This window comes from Portunus trituberculatus, chromosome 44 (assembly GCF_017591435.1).
Source record: "Portunus trituberculatus isolate SZX2019 chromosome 44, ASM1759143v1, whole genome shotgun sequence".
NCBI lineage: Eukaryota > Metazoa > Arthropoda > Malacostraca > Decapoda > Portunidae > Portunus > Portunus trituberculatus.
Genome location: NC_059298.1, coordinates 10,115,514 through 10,133,572, shown reverse-complemented (window position 1 = coordinate 10,133,572; position 18,059 = coordinate 10,115,514). Strand labels below are relative to the sequence as shown.

At 43.0% G+C, this 18,059-nt stretch overlaps 1 long non-coding RNA gene and 1 other non-coding gene across 2 annotated transcripts; one reads left to right on the top strand and one right to left on the bottom strand.

Moving 5' to 3' along the window:
• The first annotated feature begins 1,689 nt into the window (after window positions 1-1,689).
• On the top strand, window positions 1,690-1,761 carry Trnaq-uug. Its single transcript has one exon. It is a non-coding gene; the product is annotated as a tRNA-Gln (tRNA).
• A 4,475-nt stretch (window positions 1,762-6,236) lies between these two features.
• On the bottom strand, window positions 6,237-16,349 carry LOC123518987. Its single transcript, XR_006678943.1, has 3 exons — window positions 16,007-16,349; window positions 13,448-13,534; window positions 6,237-6,636 (listed from the first exon to the last, which is right to left on the bottom strand). It is a non-coding gene; the product is annotated as an uncharacterized LOC123518987 (long non-coding RNA).
• Between the last annotated feature and the right edge of the window lie 1,710 nt (window positions 16,350-18,059).

Sequence of the window (18,059 nt, the reverse complement as noted above, 5' to 3'; positions counted from 1 at the left end):
ACAAAAAGATGATAACATTTCTAACAACAATATAAAAGCAGTATCAGTGGTTGTAGTATAAAAAAAAAAAAAAAAAAAAAAAATATATATATATATATATATATATATATATATATATATATATATATATATATATATATATATATAAGCCATATCGCAAAATAATATTATAAAAAAACAACTAAGAAACAGACTTATCCTAGTGAGAAATGAAGGAGACAACTCCTGTTCCAATACCCGCTATGCTATTGATATAAATAGTGCCCAGGAACTCTAGAGAAAAAAAAAGGTCAGGTAGCAAGAAGGACGATAACGGGAAAAAAAAGGCCTAAGAAATACAGTTGCCGAAGGGAAGAGTAAAAGAAAAGGAGACAACTCTTCCACCAGTAGTCGTTATGTCACTAGTACAAGGAGTATCTAGTAGCTGTAGGGAAAGTCACAGAAAAAAAAAGTCAGATCACAAAAGACTCTAACGGCAAAAAAATGAAGCGAAAAGAAGCGCCGAAGGGAGAGACAAAAAAGGAGACATCATTTTCACTGTTAGTAGTTGTGTTACCGATACAAGTAGTGCCCTGTAACTGTAGACAGAAACCTCAAATTGGAAGCGAACACTACGGAAAAAAAGGAGGTTAAGAAATAGACTTCCTGAAGGGGAAAATTGATAATAGAAAAGAAAAACAGGCAATCATCCTCCAATAGTCATTATGTTAACGATACAAGTAGCGGCAAAAGTTGTAGAAAAATAGATTAGGTCGTAAAAACATATAACGAATAAAAATTGACTTGCCTACGAGGGAAAAAGAGAAACTAGATTGTACTTCTTTCAAAAAATCATCACGATACTAAAGCAGTACCCGGCCGGCAGTAATTGTCGTCTAAAGGTTATACCACACAAGAAAGAAATACCGGAGGAAAAAGACTTCGGAAATAGAGTCGCCGAAGGGAAGAATGAGAAAAAGGAGACTCCACTTCCTCTTGTCACCGTCGCTGCCTCCTACGTGCAGGGCAGTTACCTGGAGGGTCTCCTTGATCCACTAACACATCCGCCAGCACCGCCCCGCCCCGCCCCTTGCCGCCCTGCCTTGCCCTGCCCTGCCCCGCCCCACCACACCTCATTCCTCGAGGCCCCTTACACAACAGGGAGCCAGGTCAAGAAACTGTTCCAAGCATTAATGGACTGGCTCATGTGTCCCTCCTTTATTTGTGTGTGTGTGTGTGTGTGTGTGTGTGTGTGTGTGTGTGTGTGTGTGTGTGTGTGTGTGTGTGTGTGTGTGTGTGTGTGTGCCCTGTCTCTCTCTCTCTCTCTCTCTCTCTCTCTCTCTCTTCTCTCTCTCTCTCTCTCTCTCTCTCTCTCTTCGTGGTTGTGTTTTCTGTGCCTGTTTGTTCGTCTGTCTGTGTGTGTAGGTTTGTTTGTATACTAGTTTGTCTGTGTCTCTATCTTTGTGGTTGTCTTTGTCTGTTTATATGTGTTTGTCGTCTTTTTCTGTTTTCTGTCCCTGTCTATCTTTGTCAGAGAGAGAGAGAGAGAGAGAGAGAGAGAGAGAGAGAGAGAGAGAGAGAGAGAGAGAGAGAGCGCAAGTACATGCAAATCTCACTCACCAATTAAGAACACCAAGGTAGCATAACTCAGTCATCCACCGCAGCTTTCATATAAGAAAATCAAAACAGTTTCTCCTCAGACTTCCCAGTGGTCCCATGGTGTAATGGTTAGCACCCTGGACTTTGAATCCAGAGATCCGAGTTCGAGTCTCGGTGGGACCTTGGTAACCTTTTTACACTAGCTATAAATACACCTCTATTGTTGAGAACTCATGGACAACAACTGCCTTCTGCCCTCGTTAAATCCCCAACCTCAAAATAATTGTTTGTCGTAATGTAACTCTCGATATTTACACCTAACTCTTTTATAATAGCTGTGACTCCTTAAACTTACGTAAAAAGAATAGTTATATCAATAAACAGGTATATTCATAGCTAAGAAAAACAAGATACGTGTTATCAGTGCTTACATATTGCACACAGTCAGTCCAGCAGTGAAGCTAATCATCTGGAGGAAGACATGTTAAAATGAAAGTGAAGGATAATCAAGCAAAGCGACACAATCACCGAAGGTGGAAGGGAAAAAAATAAAATTGAAAGGTAACAAAGGGAGAAGAGCGGCGCGGCGATCACCACCATCACCACCACCACCAGGAGGATGAATCAATCTCATCCTCCTACATGATTAAGCAGCTAGCAGGTGTGTGGCGCAAAGCCAGATGTGTGTCGCAAGGCAGGAAAGGCGAACGAAGGTGTGTGTAATCCCATCCACCTTGATGGAAGTGGAAAGACAGGTGTGTGTGTGTGTGTGTGTGTGTGTGTGTGTGTGTGTGTGTGTGTGTGTGTGTGTGTGTGTGTGTGTGTGTGTTTCCTTGCGCAGAGCTCCTTGTGTTTGTTCCTGTGACGCCCTTGTGCCTTTGTGTGTGGCAGGAAGGAAAGAGGGTGGCAGCGGTGCGGAGTGCGGGCCACGTCCTGGGTTCAGCGTCCCCCCGCCCCGCCGCCGCCGCCTCCTGAAGGTGTATACGCACGCGAACCAAATAAAATAACCGGAGTCCCGCCTCAATCCCTGAATCTCTGACCCATTTATCGGTCTTGTCCAGAAACTGTTCCTTTATATCAGGTCTTCCTCCAGCACCGCAATTTCAAGGTACAAAGGAGAAAAATTCCACGGTAAAACTGGATTATATAGATTTACAATTTGCATAGATAAGGGATAAGATAACGCTACGATTTAGTGGAGGAAGTTCGTACAGTTCCCAGCATGTAACTGACAGCAATAGTGATTACAGGTAGATATCCGTGGTGGGCATCAGTATACATGAGAAGCAGAACGGTTGCCTAAGAGCGATTTTGCCCACTCACAATGACGCAACGACAACACGTGTCACACAAACATTATCTACTGAAGATGATAAGAGAAATAACCGGCGACACTGCAAAATTCTTGTCTTGACTATTCATATTACTTTACGTGAGATAATAAAAATACTTGAAGAAAAAATAAAGTAAGGCATAAAAACACGCTATCAAAACAGAAAGAAAATTCTACTGCATTATTACAGGTTGAATTATGAAATGAAGATCTAAGGAAGAAAATATATAAAGAGAACGTTATATAATACACAATGATACTGGAAAATGACTGTTGTAGCAAGGGCGCATCCGAACACACACACACACACACACACACACACACACACACACACACACACACACACACACACACACACACACACACACACTCTCTCTCTCTCACTCTCTCTCTCTCTCTCTCTCTCTCTCTCTCTCTCTCTCTCTCTCTCTCTCTCTCTCTCTGTGTGTGTGTGTGTGTGTGTGTGTGAGTCAAGGTCGAGGTATCATCACCACTCTAACCTGTCATGTTGGAAGCAGAGGGAGGGTGCGGGACATGGAATGAGAAAGGGAGGAGGCGGCGGTGCGAGGAAGGCGACGAAGTAGTGAGAGAGGAAGAGGATAAGAGAGCAAAGGAGGGAGTGGAGAGAAAGAGGAGGAGGAGGAAGAGGAGGAGGAGGAGGAGGAGGAGGAGGAGGAGGAGGAGGAGGAGGAGGAGGAGGGAAAGAGGAAAAGCGACCTCAAGACAAATAATGGAACGAGGAAACCGAAGGATGGAGTTCGATGCTAAAGAAAACGCCGAGGATAATGTATGGAGAGAAATGGCGATTCAATCACGGAGAGAAAAGGGTGAGTGGACAGATCATGAGGCGGAAAGGGAAGGGGAGAAGCGAAGTGGATGAGTAAAAAGGCTAAGTGTTGGACTATAACAGTTGGAGATATGTAAGGCGTGCGTATGTATGTATGTAATATATATGTGTGTGTGTGTGTGTGTGTGTGTGTGTGTGTGTGTGTGTGTGTGTGTGTGTGTGTGTGTGTGTGTGTGTGTGTGTGTGTGTGTGTGTGTGTGTGTGTGTGTGAGAAATATAATAAAAATGAATAAAGAAGGAGAGGAATTGAAGATTAAGAAGTGAGGCGTCATAGGTAATTAAAAGATATAACAATAAGAGAGGGAGAAGTGAAGCAAATGTATAGAAAAAGAGGCATTGATAGGTCATGCAAGACGTTTTAAAGACGAAAAACAGAATCGTCAGGAAGAAGTTTTCTCAACACGATGTGAAAAAGTTACGCAGCTTACACAAACACAAAGAATCTTTCGGTGATAAACAAATGAATACATAAACTAATAAACAAATAAACCGCTTTCTGGGGATCGAGGTGGAAGAATGCATTGACTCAAGTCTCGTGGATGTTCAAGATTCCGTGAAGGGCGTCAGAGCAGCCCCGAGGCAGCCTGAAGGTTACACTTCCTTGACGTGTAAACCCGACCCACCACCTGTCAATACTCGTGCAATTCTGAAGAGTTAACTAAAGTTCGCGAAACGCGCCAACTTGAGAATGTGTAATGTCCACGCCAAGGAGAATTGATTGCCACGGCTGTATTTACAATGCTGACATATATGCACTGGTTATCAATACCTTTACAGTAATCGTAATCAGATATCACCGCCTGCACGCTCACTTCGCTTGATTTGTTGCGTCTGCTCCACCACATATATCATCTGAGCGATTGAGATAAAACAAGAAAAAAAATAAAACGTACGCTAGATATACACACACACACACACACACACACACACACACACACACACACACACACACACACAAGGAGAGATTTCCCGAGTTATTATTAATGGCCATCGATGGGAAACAATCAGGCAAAACATAGCTATCTTCTTCACACTGACACTAAAAAAAATAAATAAATAAATAAATAAATAAACAAACAAATAAATAATACGTATCTTTTTCAATGTAAGTATCATCTACTACACAAGCAATATTATCGAACAAATTTTACTCTTCCACATCCGCGTCGCCTAACACTGGTCATCATCATCATCATCCACACCAGACACGCAACACCACCACCACCTGTACTTCTCCCCACGAATCCATCCACACACCCACCAGACCATGCCTCCACCGCTCACTCATCCCATTCCTCCAGTGTTTTTTCTGATATGAGAGAGAGAGAGAGAGAGAGAGAGAGAGAGAGAGAGAGAGAGAGAGAGAGGTTCGACAGGTAAGGTTAATTCAATTCTTGAGGTTACCTGACACTCGCCTCCTTTCATTGTGTTGAGTCGTAAAAGGTGCGGAAGCGAGGGAGAAAGGAGAGCTATTTTCCTTCCTCTCGTCACTCACTCCCTCACTCCCTCACTGACTCACTCCTCATCGTTCACTCACTCAGTCTGTACCGCATCTCTCACACCCAGCAGACAAACGCCTTCTTTCGTTCCCCCCTGCGTCAGTTCGTCTATTTCAATCTTCATCTTTCTTTCCACCACATCCTCGGTCTCAGTCACCATCATTCTCTCTTCCTCTCGCTCCGTCTGGTCTTAATTGCTGCTGTTCATTCTTCCGTCCTCCGCTTCGTCACTCCCTCCCTCCCCGTGTCACTCTCCCCTCCATCACTCCTCCTCTCATTATTGTGCACCGCCTCCCGCCCTCAAAAACCTTCCGTGTCACTCCCCATAATTATCTGCATTTTTGTTTGGTATTCATAATGTGTTAGCGGTAAAACATCTCCGCGTGATGTTAAAATTGTTTGCTCTTTTCTCATTAAATTGTATTTTTTGTTGGAATGAGTCTTTTATTCGCTAGTTACGTATGTGATATTACTGTGTAGTGTATTAATGGAGCACTGGTACCCTAACTAACGCAGGAAAAAATGTACAACGGATGAGGTAAAAAAACAACAAAATGAAACTATGATAGTCTGCCATTGATCAAATAAGTCAAATTTATTTTTACTTTTCTTTTACGCTATACATGTAACAGGAGAAATACGTAACGTGTAACAAAGGAATGCCGGTGCTCTATCTAAAGGACAAAAGAACATTACATAACATATGACTCAAAAATAAAAGAAAATCGAAGCTGTGATATATGTAAGACTGCTATCGATTCACGACTGGCGAGGCGGACCGGTCACTGATGCATGAATGTAGTCAAGCCGCGTGACGCCATCAGACAGGCGGGAGCTAAATCCAGCCATGCTCTCTTGTATCACTCCTGGCTGACGGAGAAGGCATCACGTGTCCTGTCCTCCCTTCCCCCACACCCACCTCCTCCACACACACACACACACACACACACACACACACACACACACACACACACACACACACACCATAATTCCTGCACCACTTGCGATAAACACACACAGCATTCCTACATTTCTGTACGAGGGAAAGGCAAGGAATGTAACGACAAGGACAAACAACACAGGGGCGCTAGGACACGGACATGTGAACAACAGCAGCATGTCACTGGCTGCCACAAACACGCCGGGAGTAGTATAACCCGGCCACTAATGACGAAAGAGAGGGGCGCACGGTAGAGTGGAATTACAGAGGGCCTCACCGCAGCCACCTCCCGCCCAGCCCGCAAAACACCGCTCCCTGCAGCACTCCCTTAGGTTGTCAGCCTCTCTAAGGTCGAGGTGAAAAGGTTACTCAGCAAAACCCATCACTATGAGAGGCTCTCCATACCCATTGTACTGATTGACGACAACAAGGGGACCGCCTGGGGACGCAAGAAAGAAAGGGACGTAAGAGGGGTCACTGCGATAGATTCTCACTAAGTTTAGGAGCTCGGGGGAAGGAAGAGAGCGAGAAGGAGTAGAGTATATAGCGAGGGCGTTAAAACTGTAAAATTCATTCGATGTGTTGGGTTCTCCTTGTGTCTGTTTGTATGTGTGTGTTTAAAAAAAAAAAACGTGGACAAGGAATGGTTGTAAAGGAAAAGAAGAAGGTCGAGTGTAATATAATGCCAGCACAGTGAGGAAGTTGGTGGGTGATTAGATTAAAGGTTAGGGTGGAAAGTACGACAGGGCTGATGCAATGGCAAGATAGAGAGAAAAGACTGAAAAAGGGAATGAACACGTGAGATCAGGGAATAAAGAAAGAAATGTGTCTTTTATGTGCGTGGACGAGGATTGTGAATGTGTGTAAGGGATGGAGAAGAAAACATAAGAATAGCGGTTATTGCGAGCAGAGCCTCAGAGAGAGAGAGAGAGAGAGAGAGAGAGAGAGAGAGAGAGAGAGAGAGAGAGAGAGAGAGAGAGAGAGAGAGAGAGAGAGAGAGAGAGAGAGAGAGAGAGAGAGAGAATGAGGGGAACACGGAGAGGGAGGGCAGGCAGGCACAAGTCAAGGAATAAAAAGGTCAGATAGATAGACATAAAAATGACCTGAGGGAGCAAGGAACGCTATAGAGGAACTTGTTAAGGCGCCGAGTTCCCGAGAGAGGCTAGAGAAGAGAGGCAGTAGGAAGAGGAAGAGGAGGAAAAGGCGGCTGGAGAAACGTTGCAGGGGAGGAGGAGGGAATGAGGAGGAAGGCTAAAAGTGTGAGGAGTATGGGAGTGTGTGGGAAGCTTGAATTACGTGGAAATGGCCTGGGAAGGAAAGGAAATGCTATAAAGGTGAAGGGACTGAGGGGAGGGATTGAGGGAAGGGAGAACGTGTGTGTGTGTGTGTGTGTGTGTGTGTGTGTGTGTATACCTGTGTGTACGTGTGTGTGTGTGTACGTGGGGGATAAACTGGATAAATTGACGGAGAGAGGTTCAGAAGACGAGGAGAAGAAAGAGAGTTTGGAGTGTGCAGAGGAAACAGTATTAGTCTTCTGGGAGAAGGAGGAGAAGGAGGAGGAGGAGGAGGAGGAGGAGGAGGAGGAGGAGGAGGAGGAGGAGGAGGAGGAGGAGGAGGAGGAGAGGTTCCTAGTGGAAATTGTACAATTAATATGAGATAAATTGATTCATACATGTGACGAGAGAGAGAGAGAGAGAGAGAGAGAGAGAGAGAGAGAGAGAGAGAGAGAGAGAGAGAGAGAGAGAGAGAGAGAGAGAGAGAGAGAAATGTATTATCGCACAAAAGAACATGGGAATGGAAAGACACAGAAAGAAAAATAATGCAATAATACACAAGAAAAATGATGCAAAAAAAAAAAAAAAAATGAGAGGGAGGAACACAAATAAGACATTCACACACAAAAAAAAAAAATGCCTGAAAAAAACAAACAAATGCAATAATACAAAGAAAGCAAAGGATCAAATAAAAGGAAAAAGATAACACAGGATGAATAGAATAACAACACGAAGGAAGGAACGCAATAGAGAAGAAAAAGACAGAAAATATAAATACAAATAGGGAAGAGAGAGAGAGAGAGAGAGAGAGAGAGAGAATAAGGACGAAATGACAGAAATAAAAAAAAAATCGCCATTGCACAGAAAATAACACAAAGGAAAGGACAATGAAAAGAAAGATGTAAAAAAAAAAAGAAGAAAAATTAGACAACAACGCAATGATACAGACAAAATAAACACAGTAACACAACACAAAGGAAACAACACAACAACACTACACAGAAATAACACAATGAAAAAATATTAAGTTCAGGCTAAAACAAAAGAAAACAATGAAATGAAAAACGCTAATAAAAAAGAAAACATGACATGAAAAGAAAAAAAAAAACAGTATTATAGAGAAGAACGAACGTAATAACATGGAATTATTCAAGACGCCATAACGGAGGCAAGGAGAACGCAATACTACACAAAGAAATAGAACGCAATCTCTCTCTCTCTCTCTCTCTCTCTCTCTCTCTCTCTCTCTCTCTCTCTCTCTCTCTCCTTTACGTATCACATCACGTCAATATATAAAAGAAAATCAGAAAAATATGACAAGTGGAGGTAATATCCAGGAAATTCCAGGAAATCTGTGTCGAGGAGGGCGACCAGTGCTAACAGAAGACTTTCCCTCACTTTTTTTTTTACTCCACTTTTCTCTCTTCCTGTGGGGCGGATGGAAGGAAGGGACGGGGATCTGGTGATACGAGTGTAGGGGGCTTAAGGAGCTGTGTGTGTCGGTGAGGCAGATTAGATATTATGTTGTAAAGGAGACGCCATTATTGATATCAGAGAGTGACTTCTGCTCGCTCTTTTCCTCTTCCTTTTCTAGCTCCTCTTCTTGTGTTGAGTACTTAAACTTCTCGAGTACCATGACGTTTACTATTTGGTGACTTCATACAGCTTCGGAAACTTGTGTGGGGGATAGAAATAGTGAAGACTGCGGTCATTAATTCCCTGACCTCCATAGACCCTTTCTAATGTCAATACAAATTTATAATCGTACACAAATCTCAAGGTAAAAAATGTGTTCTAGTATTGAAGGGATTAAGGAGTTCTGAGTGTCGTTGCGGCAGATTGGGGATATGTTGTAAAGGAGACGCCATTATTGATATCAGACTGGCTTCTGCTCTGACCTCTTTTCTTCTTCTTCTTCTTCTTCCTCCTCCTCCTCCTCCTCCTCCTCTTCCCCTTCCTTCTCCTCCTCCTCATCTTGCTCCTCCTACTCTTCTTTTCTTTCTCCTTATCTCGTCTCTCGTTCTTAGTGGAAAGAGGAGAGATGAGGATATAAAAAGAGAGAAAAAGAAACATCCTCCTCGTCTCTTTTTTCAATGTTTCTTTCTGTTATTTCCCTTTGTCCTTCGTTCGGTTCGTGGTGTTTTCTTTTGCATTACTTCATTGCTTAGTTCTTTTCTTCGTAATGTTAGCAATATTTGTTGGTGCGCAATTTGCTTTTATTTTAGCTTATTTTTATCTTTTTGTTCATCCTTACCCTTTTTTCATATAGAGTACCCTCACACACACACACACACACACACACACACACACACACACACACACCGCGTAGTGTAGTGGTTAGCACACTCGACTCACACTCGAGAGGGTCCGGGTTCGAATCTCGGAGGCGGCGAGGCAAATGGGCAAGTCTCTTAATGTGTAGCCCCTGTTCACCTAGCAGTAAATAGGTACGGGATGTAACTCGAGGGGTTGTGACCTCGCTTTCTCGATGTGTGGAGTGTGTTGTGGTCTCAGTCCTTCCCGAAGATCGGTCTATGAGCTCTGAGCTCGCTCCGTGATGGGGAAAACTGGCTGGGTGACCAGCAGGTAACCGAGGTGAATTACACACACACACACACACACACACACACACACACACACTCTCTCTCTCTCTCTCTCTCTCTCTCTCTCTAACTGGTTCTTCTTATTCTTAGTCTTTTCCTCTTATTCCTTTACTTCCCGTCGGCATCACAGTCCTCTCCCTTAGCACGGTGCACGAGCAAACAGCGTAAACACAAGCAAACAAGCACAAACATCCATACAAACACACACCCTTAACTACACAAGCACACACGCACACAAAAATAAACATAATACAAACTTATATGAGCACGGCAACATTCTCACGTCCATTTCTTTCTCTCTTTCTCTCTCCACACACACACACACACACACACACACACACACGCACACACACACACACACACACACACACACACACACACACACACAGAGAGAGAGAGAGAGAGAGAGAGAGAGAGAGAGAGAGAGAGAGAGAGAGAGAGAGAGAGAGAGAGAGAGAGACGCCCTTCTTCCATTCTTCCCCTCGTCTTTCCTGTCAGTGGTGGAGCAAGGTAGTAATGGCAAGGGGGAATGAAGGGCAAAGGGGAGGGCGAGGGGAAGACGGAGGGACAATGTCGGGCCAGAGAAGAAACTCGTCGGAACTTTTTGATTAATTTTCCGGAGAGGCTGCCACTGTGCCGCGCCGGGACCACCTGCTCTGATTACGCTGCTTCAAGCACTTTTTTTTTCCTCCCTTGCCTCCCTCGCCTTTCTTGTGAAAAATGTAAGGTTTTCCCTCGTTCTCTGCCTCAATTTAAAGTGCTTCACGTCACATTAGAGACGGTGACACGGACTACTTGGGTGTAATTATCTTTTGTTTATTTTCCTTATCGTTATTAGTGTGTGTGTGTGTGTGTGTGTGTGTGTGTGTGTGTGGGTTCGATAAACATGTGGGTGGATGAGTTGAGTCAATATGTTCTGTCGTAAAATTACTTCTGCTTCTGGTTATAAGGAATCAGTAAATTATATTGAGGTTTGTTGTGGTTGTGGTTGCGATAGTGGTGGTGGTGGTGGTGGTAGCACCGGTATGTTATGTTCTGGCTGGGCGCGGTGTTGATTGGAGTTTTATCATGTGTTTGCCGAGTTATAAAGTGCTGGATGCGGTTAAATTGCGTTGGGTGTGATGGCTTGATGGTGATGGCCAGGGGAATGTGTTCCGCTGTGTTATGTTGCGTTAGGGAGGGTGTTGTGCGTGTCTCGTTTATAATTTGTTCTGGCTGGTTGTGTTTCATGTTCTGCTGTGATGGTTGGATGGTTCATTCTGTGTTGCAGTATTTAGATTTGTGCAGTAGTATTGTGTTATTGCAGTGGTGGTGTGTTATTACATCTTATGATGAAGTGAGTTGTGTTGTTTGTGAAAGTATAATGTAAGTTGAGGTGGTGTTGTAAAGCTGCGTCGTATTCTAGTGTATTTTGTGCGGATATGAAATTTTATGTTACTATGTTGTATCAAGTTGCATTGTCTATATGCAAGTGCTACGTTATAATGACTTACGTCACAGTGCGTTGTGTTGTGTTGGCTAACGGTGTGAGTGATGTGGAGAGGAGGCAGGATTATGGTCTCATCATCGTTACCTGTCGCACGTTGATGATTTTGCCCCAAATAATGAAATGATCGTCATTAAACTCTTTGAAACATTTCCCTGACATAGTTCACTTCACGTCACTAATGAAATAAACAACAGGAGCAACATTCCTGCTATACCTCCTCCCTTCCCTCCCCCGTCCCCACCCTCTCTCCTGCATCACACCCTCCTCCTCACTCCAACATCAGTCCCTCCCACCTGGCCTCTTTCCATTCTTCTCCTCTCCCTGTATGCTCCTCTCCTTGCCTCCCTCCCTCTCTTCAGCCCTGCCTCCCTCCTTTCCTCCTCTCCTCCCCACTCTCGCCGTCCCCATTTCAACTTAATAATCTTCCACAGTGCTTCAAAATTTAGTGGACCATCATACACTGCTTAAACGAGGAAATATTGAAAATTTATTTATGTTGTTCGCGAAGGATAAAAATGCCGGAAATATTGTCATTCATTTCGCATGAGAAACACTTTTATTTATATTGCCGGTGCAAGCTAAATAAGCAGCGCTGGGCACCCGGGCGTTGTACTTTAACTTAATTCAACACATGCGTTTTAAACACTCCATGGGTATTATCCCGCTACCGAACGAACACTGTCCTGTATTACTTGCGCTGCATAATTATAAAATATTCCGGCTCTTCAGAATTTTACGTACCATGAGAGGCTTCACATTCCATTCCCTAAACCTGATAAATATATAGACCTTGCGATATTTCATCAACCGTGAAATTAAATGGCTGTGCAACGCGTCCCGAGCACCGCCTGGCGGTGCGATTACTCAGCTGCACTGCAAACGCACAAACAAACGCGCAAAGACACACAAATCGTGACAACCTGGCTCGCAAGAGCTTGCTCGCCATTCCCAGCCCAGACAGATTTACTGTTGTGAATTCCGTTGAAAAGATCTTAGGAAGGCTTTTCTGTTTTCGTTACCATCGCACCTTGTTTATGTGTCCTTACCAGAAACAATGATAGGTTATGATTGAGGTGGCGCAGAGGCGCTATGTCAACGTGGGAAACACGGATAGTTTTGTGTCGCATAACACACTTTACTCCCCCTTTGTCCTTAAATATACATACAAAGGTTGAAAACAATTTTTATATTCATTGACGTTTTTCCAGCCTTTTCAATTAAACCAACTAAAAGCGTATAGCCGGTACCGTTATGGAACACTCGAGCCTGTGTGTGTGTATATATATAAAATGTGTGTGTGTGTGTGTGTGTGTGTGTGTGTGTGTGTGTGTGTGTGTGTGTGTGTGTGTGTGTGTGTGTGTGTGTGTGTGTGTGTGTGTGTGTGTGTGTGTGTGTATGCGCTTTTCTGGCGCAACCTGAGCTGAATACATCCAATAAAAGTGACTCTTTCCACCAAAGTTGTACCCAACATAACAAGTCTACTCACACTTCTACATAACACAGGACGGGTCGGGTCGGGTCCGTTCCCTTGTTTGTTGTTTATCACACATAAAATACTCGGTCTTTGAGGAACTGTCTTTCCTTTCTTTCTCTACGGGCCTATCAGCAAAGGAATATCTCTGCAATACAACATAATCCCACGAAATATTCTCCGGCCGGCTGTCGATTTTTAGTAACAACTACTGGCTAATATCAAAACAAAGTATATCAGACACTTTCTCTTGACTTGGATTTCCTGATTCTTTTGTTTTAGAAATCTTACTGATATCGATAAGTTCAAATACACATCAGACAATAGACCTAAAATATTTCTTCAACATAGAAATAACATCATAACAGTCAGTCAAAGCACACATAACAAAACAAAACTATTATTGCCCTTACTGTCCACGTGTGCTTCAGTGCCAACTCCCAGACAGCCTGGGTCTATACAGCAGCATCAGCCTTCCTCTTTCAGGCTCGTAATCAGAACTGTGTGCGAGAGAAAAACAAAACAATGTATTCAGTCCATTACACGAACCTTTACACGTAGTATACCGAGAGTAGGAAAGTTCAGGTGTTGGGTTTAGCTACTGCAACACTATAACACTTTCCTTGGGCCAGAACACGTTAGGTTTATTTTGCATCAGGAAAATTCAACGTGGCAGAAAAAAAGAACATAGCTTGATTTCGAGAAGTTATGTTGCTATTTAAGCTGGTGGATTCCAATAATTTTGATATCAGGTTTGCTTTTTTTTTTTAGCAGTAAGTACTATTCTATGCATAGTTGTTGTGTTCCGTTATATAGTATATAAATGGTTATAACGTTTAAAATCAATGAAATCAGCAGAAGATTATTGTTTAAAGAATGAGAAGTGCAATTATCTTACTTTGCTAAGCATTTAAGGTCGGGTTTACTATTGTGAAGTTGTCTTTCTCAGATTATCAAAAAGGAATGGCGCAGCTGTTCTACACATGAGAGCTAACAATTAAAACAAAAGTCCTGATGCTCAATTTAAAATGTTATTGTAATATTAGCTGCGTGACCGTAAAAGGATTATGTATCGGAATGCGTTATATTATCATTATTAAAAGGTTGATATATTTATCTTCGTTTAGTAAAATAAGAACGCATAACAGAATATATGATATGGACCATTGCACCACAAATAGTAATACCTAACTCATGGGAGGGCACGATGTAAGTCAAACAGAAGGTTCCATTGTGGTTTGTATCGAAGAAAGAAACAGGTCTGGAAAAATCACGTTATACATCTTTTAACAAGTTGTATTTGCGTTAGGTCAGGACTGAACCCAAATAGTTCCCTCTTTGTCAAAGTTTATTTCTCACGTCCACCCTGTTCCAGAGTCCGTGGCGCTCTGACCTTTCCAACAAAACACGATGACAACTTCCACCTTCGATACAATGCAATTTTCAGCAAGATGGAGAGTTGTCAACCTTCGCAACTCTCGTACTCGTTCCTGGGGACGGCGATTCCACAACAAAGTTAAAGCAACACATACAAAGGCAATGAGAGAGAGAGAGAGAGAGAGAGAGAGAGAGAGAGAGAGAGAGAGAGAGAGAGAGAGAGAGAGAGGGGGGGGTTATGTGCTCGTGGCAGCAGAACAAGAAAGTGAAAACTCGCCGGGTGTGGAAAGGCTCGCCGCGACGCTGCCTTCACCACGTGAGGATTTACAGTTGGGATTGTTTCCGCCAACCTCCAAAATGCCTCGCCTGTCGCGGGTCGCCTTTCTCTGCTCGACTTACAGGAAGATCACGCCGCGCCTGAACCAGTTTTTATATGTCTGCAATTCCATCCCAGTTAATTCCATTTCAATAGCGAGCTCAGCGCAACACCTCGCCAACCAACATGGCGGTTAAACATTTTGCTCGTGACTGCCGATTTATTTATTTATCTAATCTGCAGTTTACATATTCCGGAAATAATTACGATCAAACAATACCTTGCAATACAATGACGTGAGTATGATACGCTCAACACGTAACACAAAACGGAATGAATATTATGAGGAACATTCAACACGTGAGCTCTATGAAGATATTTTTTATGAGGCAAGATTTCCTTTCTCCTTGACATACACCACCAGTCTGTTACTTAGAAGACTAAAGCACAAACGCTCTTCCATTACTTAATTAAACTAACCGTAAAGACTCAGCAGTAGCATACATGCCAAATTTTCTCCCATACATTCTTTAAATATCATCAAACAACTACGGAGTGTTAAATCACATGTATAATTCGCTGTGTAATTTTTGTGTCTATGTCCATTAACAGGATCTGGACTCTCGTAATGGATATGTAATCTTGTGCCGAAATTGTGCGAAATTGAAAGGTGATACAGAGAGAACGTCCTTCATGCAGATTATTGCAATGACGCTGTCAGTGAATATTTACTAGAAAGCAATCAGTGCTGCCTTTAGTTATTGAATTTCCAATGAGTGAAATATTGTCAAGAGAGGCGGCCTATTTCAGTCTCTGTGGTGTGTGTGTGTGTGTGTGTGTGTGTGTGTGTGTGTGTGTGTGTGTGTGTGTGTGTGTGTGTGTGTGTGTGTGTGTGAGAAAGAGAGAGATCAAGAAATGCTCCTTAAAAAATAAATAAATAAATAAATTAATTAATTAATTAATTAAATAAATAAATAAATAAATAAATAAAATATATATCTATATATATCTATCTATCTATCTATCTATATATATATATATATATATATATATATATATATATATATATATATATATATATATATATATATATATATATATATATATATATATACATATATAATTTGACAAAAACAAAAGTTGAATTATAGCGGCGCCTTGATTCCTAGCCTGACATTCAAGAATATGCCACTGCTGCCTCCCCATTCCCCAAAGGGCGAGGCTGGCCTGGCGGTCTGCCTAGCAACCTGCTGCTCGTTCAAAACCTAAACCGACTGACCTGATGTTGTCTCGCCGCGCGCCGGGAGCCCATCACCCGCTACTGTAAACACAGGCACTTAGTCCGGAATTGGTCGATGAACTTGGCCAGATTACCGAGGAAACACACTGTAAACACCCGCCCGCCGCTCAGCACAGCCACACAATGGCGGAAGGCGGCGAGGATCCCGCTTGTGAAGCACCAAACAAAGTTTCACTGTGCTGGAATCATTCCTTCCAATTGAGGAGGCAGGCTAGCGGCGGATGGCGGCATCTCACAGGCAAGGCTCATCACGGAGGTGTTGTTTCAGTGCTCGCTGCTGATTGGGGATTGCAGTAATACTTTCATGTTAATGAGTGAGAGATTCAACAAGTTCACGACGATCCACATTATGAGTCGAAACACTCAAAGCTTTCTGAAAAAGAAAACGGGTGTCAACGATTTGAGGACAAACTTGTAAATACTGATTCTTGGTATCCGCATATTTAACGTTCTTTCATATGAGCGAGAGAGAGAGAGAGAGAGAGAGAGAGAGAGAGAGAGAGAGAGAGAGAGAGAGAGAGAGCACCATTAGTAACACCATTAGAACCACATAGCAAACCTATCTTAAAAAAAAAAGGACAACACTTCATCCCCCTGCCTGAAGGAAGCATCATTCCCTCACTGCAGTTAGTCTGACTTACTACGATTCTCTTTCATATGCTAAGTATAGCAATTAATGAATCCATAAAGACTGGCGACAAAGAGCCTCGTATGGGTGACGATGCAACACTAACACCCTCCCCAAATCATCACAATGATCGAGGACACGCACAGGCCTTCCATCACCTACCACCAAGGCCCACTACGTGCTGAGTATTTGCCACGCCTCTTTATCATGCAAGTCACTTCACCACAATTCACATTAAGTAAATTGAATAGCTTGGGAGTGGCAGAGAGAAGGAGAACATGGATGAAACGAAACAGGTTTTGACACAAAATAGTTTCGTGAAGCAAGGAATATGCAGGTATTTGTTGAATTTGAAATACAATCTTTACAGAAAATAAGTAATGATACATGAACTCTACTGTATATATTCCCGTGTGATGATGAAAATAGATACTTGGCACTACATCAAAAGCGTATGGAAGACAAAGGAGGAGAGAAAGGAAGGAGGGCGGGGAAGGAATGATGGGGCCGTGGACCCGGGTGGTTAGGGAGAAACAGAGGCCTAACGTCTGACAGGAGTAAGGACACATGGACCCCAAACACGCCAAAGAAAGCCAAGTATTTCCATTCCTGACGCTTCTGTGACCAACTACAAATCAAATTGAGGAAAAAAAGTGTAGCTAGGTCTTTCTGATGTGATAAAAAAGAAAAAAAGAGAGGGTGAATAATATATTCAGGGGAAGGCGTTAGCATTCTGTCGACTCACGGGGTGACTGTGGGAGCGGTATGTGGGTGGGCCCCACCAGCAGGTGGTCGGGTTCAGCACCTCTCGTGTCCCGCCCACAAGGGTTATCTGAAGACTGCAATAGGATGTACTTGAAAGCTATCAGGGTAGCCATTGTGTCCAGCCAGACATGTGGGCTCAATGAGGCCAGCCAAGGGCAGCAGAGTTAGCTCAGTGGAGGCTTGTTCCCACACACTCGTGTCATCCAAGAACTCAGGCACTGAGTTAGATACTGAATAGGATCAGCTTTATTTATCGGATGAATAAAATGTAACACGCCATATCGAGGTGTTTCCTGGAAGCTAATGCATCTATTACAGTGGGTGGCAACCGGTAGGAACACGAAGTAATATCGACATTAGCGATGCATATTAGAGGGCCAGTGTTGCCCGGCGGCCGCTGAGAGGGACCACCCACCTGCCCCCGAGGGAGACCTGCCTGCCTGGAACACTCCAAGAAGTGGCCCAGTATGGTGCCCAGTGACAGTCGCGTAATTTTTGTTTTATTTTTTATTAAGAAATAAACCATCAACTTTAGGACAGATACTTTAATCTTTATTACACTTTTATGGAAACGTCATTATATTCGATGGAATAATTGTGAAATGCTAAATAGTTAAGAACATAATATAATGAGATCAA